The sequence below is a fragment of the Phyllostomus hastatus genome, unplaced genomic scaffold (genome assembly GCF_019186645.2).
Source record: "Phyllostomus hastatus isolate PE091 unplaced genomic scaffold, TTU_PhHast_1.1 phas_contig_34, whole genome shotgun sequence".
In the NCBI taxonomy this organism is placed as follows: Eukaryota; Metazoa; Chordata; class Mammalia; order Chiroptera; family Phyllostomidae; genus Phyllostomus; species Phyllostomus hastatus.
In genome coordinates, this window is record NW_025333857.1 from 14,958,858 (window position 1) to 14,967,759 (window position 8,902).

Consider the following 8,902-nt stretch of genomic DNA (forward strand, 5'->3'; position numbering starts at 1 on the left):
CAGGACAGATTCAAATGGTGCTTCGGGCGGGTTTTAATTGAACTGACACTGGAAACCAGACCCACAGAAGGCTGGTGTGAACTTGCAGCCTGGACTCAGGTCGAATGCCTGCTAAAAACACACTGATGTTCTCCATGGGGTGTAAACAAGACACAGAATCTCACAGTGTGTGGCAGGCAGACTTGTTAGTTTTTAGTTGTGGTAAAATATACATAACGTAAGAACTTACCATTGAACCATTTTTAAGCATAGTGTTCTGTGGCATTACGTACATTCACATTGTTATGCAACCGTCAGCACCGTCTGTCTGCAGAATTTTTCATCTTCCTCACCTGAAGCTGTACCATTAAACACTGACTCTCCATTCCCCCGACACCCACCACCCCATTTTCTGTCCCTACAAATTCGGTACTCCAAGTACTTCATACAAATGGGATCACGTAATACTTGTTCTCTTGTGACAGGCTTATTTCACTTAGCATACTGTCAAGAAGGTTCACGCAAGTTGTAACCTGTGTCAAAATTTCTTACCTTTTTAAGGCTGAGATGTCACTGTGTGCATATATCACATTTTGTTTATTCATCCATCTACTGATAAGTGCTTGAGTTGCTTCCACCAGCAGGCAGTAGGCAGGCTTCCAGGACAGTCCCTGATGACCGCCACACAGCACTTTCCATGTCCTTGTGTCATCCCATCCCCTTGAGTGGGGCTGGACCTCGTGGCGTGCCTTTAACAAACTGACTACAGTAACAGCGACATGATACAATTGGGACACAACACAAAAATTTTCAGCCTATGAAAAACCAGGGAAATCTTTCACATGGGAGATGACAATCAAAACACGTCATTACCAAGATGACAAAGGTGTTGTAGTTACCTGCAAAAAACTTGAAAGGAAGTGTTCTTTGAGTGCTCCAACATGAGAGCAAGCACTTTTATAACAAATGGAAAACTAGAGGGTCTCAGAGAAAAAATAGAAAGCATAAAAATCAAATGAAATTTTAGGACTGAAAAATAAGACAATCAAAATAAAAAAAATTCACTGGGTCATTTCAATAGTAGACATGACAAAGGGAAGTCAGTGAATTTGAAGCTAGGTCAATAGAAATTACCCATTCCGAACAATACAGAGAAAAAATGCACAGTCTCGGGGATGTGTGAGACAAAACACAGCATCCAGCGTGCTCCAGAACTGCAGGTGAGAGAGTTCAGTGAAGAGAAAATATTTGAAAAACTAGTGGCTGAAAACTTCCTAAATCTGGCAAAAGACTTAAAACTACAAATTGAAGAGGCTCAGGAAACCTAAACAGGATAAAGCCAAAGAAATGTACACCTAGACACGGCGTAATCAAATTGAATTCTACAGATAAAGACGAAAATCTCAAAGACAGCCAAACCAGGGTAAAACAGCTCATTGCTTACAGGAAAACAGCTGGAAAGACAGCTCTTTCATCAGAAACCAAAAAATGCTCAAGGGATGGAACAACATTTTGAAAGTGCTGAGAGAAAAGAACTATCAACCCGGAATTCTAAATCCAGGGGAAAAAAATTTTTCAGGAATTAAGGTGAATTAGACACATTGTCAAATGAAGGAATTCTCCATTTTCCCCCCAGAATTCATGTTCGAAAAGAGCTGCCAAAGCAAATTCTTCAGAGAGAAGACAAATGATACTTAAAAAAGAAGCTGGAACCTCAATAAAGAAGCAAGAGCAACAACAGCAATGATAACTACATGGGCAAACATAATAAATTATTTTTCTACTGTTAATTTTTTGTTGGTTTGAAACCAAAAAATATAACATTGTCTGATGGTGTTTTCAATGTGCGTAGGTGTACAATGCACAAGACAAGAAATGTACGACACACAAAACAACTGTGACGTAAGGTTACACCTCATGAATCTGTTTCCACACCATTCTCTGGAAGACAAGACCAGTGGTGGGGAACAGACAAGGGGTTGCTAGGGGGAGGGCATGGGGAAGGCATGGCTGCAGAGAGACAGCTGGAAGGAACTGGGGGAGATGGAGCTGCGGGTGTGATAACACAGATCTGTACACTAAGCTTCATAGAGCTATAGACAGAGAAAAAGGCAATTTTACTCTACATAATTTTTTTAAAGAATAGGAAGTAGAGGTACGTCCCTGGTAACCTAATTTTAGGGAAGAGAAATTTGCCTAGCCCCATCCTCTCACCCTCAACTTTAAATGACACATCTCTGACTTGTTTGCTTTTATTGGAATGCCCTAAAAGAGGGCAGAATCCTTTGTAACAAAGTAATGAAACTTAAAATAAAACCCTAGAGGAAACACATGGACTTAAAATCACCTTTAGGTTTAATATCCACTGGCTTATTTACAGGGTGTGTCTTGATAGGAGAGAGCCTGACAGGGGGCACAGGACATTTCCACAGAAGGTGCCACTAGCGGACATGGACGAGGTTGGTCTGGAGTTACCTAAGAGCCTTCATGTTGATACACGAATCTTAGAGAGAACTTGAAAAATTTGTGGTGAGAGGGGTACGGAGAAATTTTGTGGTATTAACAACCTGGAGTTTCCCCCCAGCACAGCGAGCAGCTCCCGATTACTGACCAGGGACTAGGGCTCTTCCGTGCCTGCCACGGCTGAGGGGCCCTCGAGTCCCCCCCCACCCCCTCCAGACTGCTCCTCATGTCCCTGCAGGTGGCCGCACCTCTGGGGGACAAGGGTCCTGGCACAAAAAACAGCTCCGATGTTAGGTCTACACTGGCAAGCCCATGGACCAGCTGCTTCCTCAAAGTAAGCAGTGAGTGAAGAAGAGAAACGAGCAAGGGAGGCCACCCAGAGTGCTAAGGAGACAACCAGACTCCCGTGGCTACAGGGAAGTTAGAAATGCCAAAGAGCGAGTGGTCACCCACAGGAAACACTCCAGAGAAGTCAGGAAAGGAGACATTGGGAGGCCTTCCCTGGATTTGGTGACTAGGGAATTTGTTAAGACTTTAGTGCAACAGGGCGTGTCCGAGACAGACACATCCCAGTGCCTACCAAGCCTGGTTTTCCTTGCTGGTTAAAACTGCTCCTGCCCCGGCCCCTACGCCAGGAAGCCACGCCAGGCTGACTTGCGCAGAACGGCAGCCGGAGGCTAACCGGGCCTGAGTGCCCGCTGCAAGGGCCACGTGTTTCAGAGGCTAGCAGGTGACCTATGAGGAGGCCTGGTTCAGAGCCAAGATAATAATTAGCCATTTAAAAAAGCTCTGTGCGGGATTTGGACTGTGATACATAAGGTGGATTAAATAGTTGAATGTGAGAAGAAAATAGAGCCAAAATGAAAAGAGAAAGAGAGATAGGGAGAACAAGAGACAGACAGACACGGGCTCTACGCAGAGAGAGAGATGGCCAAAGAAGCTTATCATCCCTCAGTGCTCCGTGGCTGCTCCGGACTGCAGACGTGCATACGTGAGGAGGAGTGTGGGCTTTCCCGGGAGGATTGGCAGCAAAGGGAGGAAAGTTGTGTTTGATTGGGAAGAAGGGCCAGGTAGAGGGGTGTGTGTGTGTGTTTAATAAGAGGACAACTCAATTATGAAGGAGAACATGAGGAATGCTACTGTGCTGACTCACTTAGGTCCTGACTCTCAAGCTAACCCCACAGTCAAAAGGAATCATGCTTCTGCTCCAGACATTCAGAGGCCATAGGTGCCTAGAGATGACCACCTGGCTAGTGGCTATAGGCGGCACAGACTATCCAAAGTGGGTAGAGAGAAGAACACCGTCTGTGAGTCTGAACCTTGCAAGCGGCAGTAAGCTAAGCACTTCTTCCTGTAGGAAAGTGATGCCTCAGAATGATGACTTCCCATGCTCGCCCCTGAGGCGTGCACACCTGTAGGACAGGCATTATCATTCTCTGCCTTAAGGTTGAGGATTTGAGGCTCAAAGAAGTTAAGTAATAGAGACACTGACACTGGACTCTGAACCCAGATCTGCTCGTCTGAAGTCCTGCTCTTCCTGCCATCTGCCCTTTCTCCTCTCCCTGAGTCTTATTCCCTGTCAATCAACAAGCTCGTTTTTGTTGAGTTCCTACCAGTGTGGCTAACAGTAAACTAAAGAGGCTTCCAATACAGTTCAGATACAAACAAAAAAAGTGTGACATGGCAAGTGACAGTGCAAGGTAGACCAGTCAGGGTCTGGAAAATAGAAACTTCACTAGCTATTTCAACAAAGAAAAATTAACATAGGAAATTGGTTAAGCAGATGCTGGAGACCTGAAAAAGGAAGAGGAGAACATGGAGGGGAAAGTGAGTAAGTACAGGAAGTAGCTACCACCTCTCGGGCTTGGGGGACAAAGGACAAGTTTGGGTCATCAGACCCTAGCAGCTCTCAGGAGAGGCCCTATTAACCTGGAGCTTGGCCCTCTGGGAACGAGATGTTGCTGCTTACTACCGGTGCGTCAGGAGCACAGGCTAAGTGCCCCAAGGAGCTGAGGCTCAGACCTAAGGAGGTGGTACTGCCTGGCAAGGGCTCCGTCATCAGGGGCATGAAAGAGGGACCCTGAAGGACTGGATCCAGATTTCTGAGGAGAGGGCATTGCCCAGCTACTGCTAGTATCTCAGAGGTGCTTCAATGCAGCTGTTTCTGGGAATGGGTAAGAATTCGGAGGAGAGAACCAACCTCTACTTCCCGAGGCAACATTGACAGGAATAGAAAGTGTGCAGGAAGGAGCAAGTCCATTTTCTCTCCATGTAATTCTCTCTGGAATTACCACTATTGGGAAAGGAGAAATAGGGCTGGCAGAGTTCCAGCCTCAGTGTCACAGAGCAGAATCTGAAAGAATGTGTTTAGAGCTGAAAGACAACAGCATACGAAGCAATATATATATATACTAATTGCCAAACAAGATGTGGGAGCCCAGAGTGGAGGGTGGAAGTCATCCCTGAGGGCTGTGTGGTTGAGGGAGGCCTCACAGAAGAGGTGGGACTTAGGCTGAATAAGGGTTGGCCTGGACCGATGAAGGACACGTGAGCTGAGGATGAGCATAAGAAAGCTTAAGGGATGTTGGGGGCAAAAGACCAAGATGAAAAAGTGGGTTGAGGGGTATTTTTTAAAAATTAAATAAGTAAATGTCATCATCACTTTACAGAACTATAGTGTCAATAATAAAGATAAAAGAAGTAAAACAGAATAAAGGGAAGAGCTGAGATGTGAAGAGACCCCTCCTAGTGACTCACTCTGTTCCTTTCACGACCACCTCATTGTCCAGAATATGGAAATTATGGCAACAGAGTAAGTTCTAGAGATCTTGACTTCTATGTCCTGGGAGATTATCCAGGCCAATGCTTTGTGTGTGTGTGTGTGTGTGAGTGTGTTTATTTCTTAACACAACAACACTTCCCAAACCAAAGGTTGGGTAGAACCCCAAGGCATGGAACAAACCGAAGCTGAGGTTCTTGGGGAAGGTCAGAGTTCCCCCATTTGGGCCCCTCTTTCTTCCCTGACAAAGGGTTTTGAGGTTCCACCTTAAAAACAAGAACACAGTTTGCCAACCATGGATCTAAATGAACTCCCCCACTTTACAGATGAGGAAGCTAAGGACCAGAAGGTGTGTTGGTCACCCCACAAATGAGTGCTGGATTCTAGTGTAAAATATAGATCTTCAACTTCTGGCCCAGGACCATTTCCATTATAGTTGGAGTGGCCGTTTTGTTTATTGTCTACGCCAGGAAGCGGGTTAGAGTAAAGAAGGCACTAAAAATAATTGATAGCCATTAACAGACCCACAACAGTAGTCACTTGAGACTGTCCTGAGCAACCCAGAACATCTGAGCATGCTGATGAAACCTCGCTGCGTTTCTTACACTTCCTATTCAAGGTTAACGAGGTCCTACGTGCTCACAAAGCCTCTTCACACTCATTTTTTGATATCCAGCGCTTCTCAATCTAATGAGTTCAGAGAATCCAAGACTGAACCGGGCCCCACTCAGGCTTTCCCATCCAATGTCTTTTAGTATGAATTGTCCCTGTACTTTCCAAGACTTCCGTTTGTGCTGGGGTAACAGGACCCTGGGCAACAGCCACCTGGTGATCAGAAACTGAGCTGAGGAATAGTCTGGGTTAACTGAGACCCTGACTTCTATCAGTCAGGTTCTTAATTGAAAGCAACAGAGAATGATTCTGACTTGTTTGTGTGGAAATGATATATCGGATACTACTGGGTGGCTCCCAGAATCCCTAAGAAGAATGGATTACTAAGCCCAGGAAGCAGACAGGAACAAGAGAAGCTAAAAATACGCAAACAACAAAAATCATATCACAGAACTGGTTCAGTGAAGACCTGGAGGATGTTACCAGTACATCGGAGACAGCACCTGGCACAGCTGCCTTGTAGACTCTGTGACCTCTCCATTGGCCCTGCTCCTTCGTGTGGCCGACTCTCAATCTAGAGAGTCCCAGTGGGTGACTCTGATTGGCCAGACCTAGGTCATCCCTGCTAGTCTAGTCTTTTCAAGATTTAACAGTGGGAAGGAAGGTTCTGCCTGCTATATAAAATAATTATATCTTTGTTCCCAAATACTCACTGCTCCTCCCTGGCAGAAGGATTATACATCTCTGTCCTTTGACATCAGGCTTGCCATGTTGCTCATTTTGGCCAATGAAACAGAAGCAGAAATAATGTGAGTCACTTCCAGTACAGGCGTTAAGAGCCAGTGTGCAGTTTGCCACATATATTCCCTCTGCCTCAAGAACAGCAATACTGTAGATTGGGCCGACCCATCGACCTGAGTACAAGGGGAGATGATGTGGAGCAGAGCCGCAGCCGGCCTGCAATGGACATGCAGCAGAGGTGGGAATTAAACCTTTGGAAGCCACTAAGATTTGGGGTCATTGGTTACCACTGCATACTTAGCTTAATCTAAGACATGTTTCCACCAAGATTCAAGATTCAAAGGGTGGAGAATTCCCAAGCAGAAAGGATGTTTAGATGCTTGCCAAAAAAAAAAAGGACACTGACTTAGCAATCACTTTCATGTACAAAATTCATCCAATACATAACTTTTAAAGAATCACCTTCTACCTTCAAGGTCTCACTGAGCTGGCAGCTCTCCCACACGCTGCCCTTGGTCCTCACAGCGCTACAAGAGTATGAAGCTTGCTTGGGTAGAACCCTGGGGGCCAAATCTGCAAATCTTCACACTCTCTGTTGTGTGTATGTTAGAGAGATTATTTATATTGATCTTACCTTTTAAAAAAAATCACTGAATGTTAAAATTGATCAGGGAAGTTTCCACTGGGACAGAATGGTTTTTGAAAAGCACTCAGGCAGGTTTAGACAATAAGAACTTGTAAAGCAAAAGTGTGTGAGTGGGTGTCTCTGTGTGTGTGCATATGCATTGAATCTGTTTTTAGGTGGGTTTGTGTGTGTGTGCGTTTATTTTTCACTTATTTATTTTTAAAAATTTAACCTTTATTGTATTCTCTTTACATTACTTTTTAGTCCCCTTATCCCCCTCCCCCCAGCAGTCACCACACTGTTGTCCATGTCCATGAGTCTTTTTTCCTTTTTGCTCAAACCCTCCACCTCTTAGTCTGCCCCCCCACAACCAGCTGTCATCCTGCTCTCCATCTATGAGTCTGTTTCTATTTTGTTTCTTAGTTCTGTTTGCTCATTAGATTTCACATATGAGTGAAATCATGTATTTGCCTTTCTCTGACTGATGTATTTCACTTAGCATAATATTCTCTAGGTCCATCCATACTGTCTCAAAGGGTGAAATTTTCTTTTTTTTTTTATGGCCAAGCAGTATTCCATTGTGTAAGTGTCTCATAGTTGTTTTATCCACTCATCTATTGATGGACACTTGGGTTATTTCTGTATCTTGGCTATTGTAAATAATACTTCAATGAACATAGGGGTGCTTATGTTCTTTTGAATTAGTGTTTTGGGTTCATTCCCAGATGAAGTGGGATTTCTGGGTTGAAAGGCAGATCTATTTTTAATTTGTTGAGGTATCTCCATACTGCTTTCCATAGTGGCTGTACCAATCTCCATTCCCACCAACAGTGCAAAAGTGTTCCCCTTCTCAAGGAGATAAAAGACCTGTACTCAGAAAACTGCACAACACTGAAGAAAGAAATTAAGTAAGATGCCCTAGCTGGTGTGGCTCAGTGGATGGAACACTAGCCTGTGAACCAAAGGGTTGCTGGTTTGATTCCCAATCAGAGCACATGCCTGGGCTGTGGGCCAGGTCCCCAGTTGGAGGTATGCGAGAGGCAACCACATTGATGTTTCTCTCCCACTCTTTCTAGCCCATTTCTTTCCCTCTGTCTAAAAATAAATAAATAAAATCTCTTTTTAAAAAGAAACTAAGGAAGACACAAAAAAATGGAAGCATGTACTGTGTTCATGGATCAGAAGAATTCACATCATCAAAATGTCCATACTACCCAAAGCAATTTATGGATTCAGTGCAATCCCTATTAAAATACCGATGACATAGTTCACAGATATAGAACAAACATTTCAAAAATTTATATGGAACCATAAACAACCCTGAACAGCTACAGCAACTTTGATAAAGAAGAACAAAGTAGGAGGGTTCACAATACCTGATATAAAACTATATTGCAAGGCCACAGTAATCAAAACAGTCTGGTACTGGCATGAGAACAGACACATAGATTAATGGAACAGAATAGAGAGCCTAGGAATAAACTCAAGTCTCTATGGTCAATTAATATTTGATAAAGGGGACAAAAGCATAAAATGCAGTAAAAATAGCCTCTTCAACAAATGGTGTTGGGATATCTGGAAAGTTACATGAAACTTGACCACCAAGTTACACCATACAACAAAAATGAACTCAATATGGATAAAAGACTTAAATATAAATCACAACATCATAAAAGTCCTAGAAGAGAACATAGGCAGGAAAA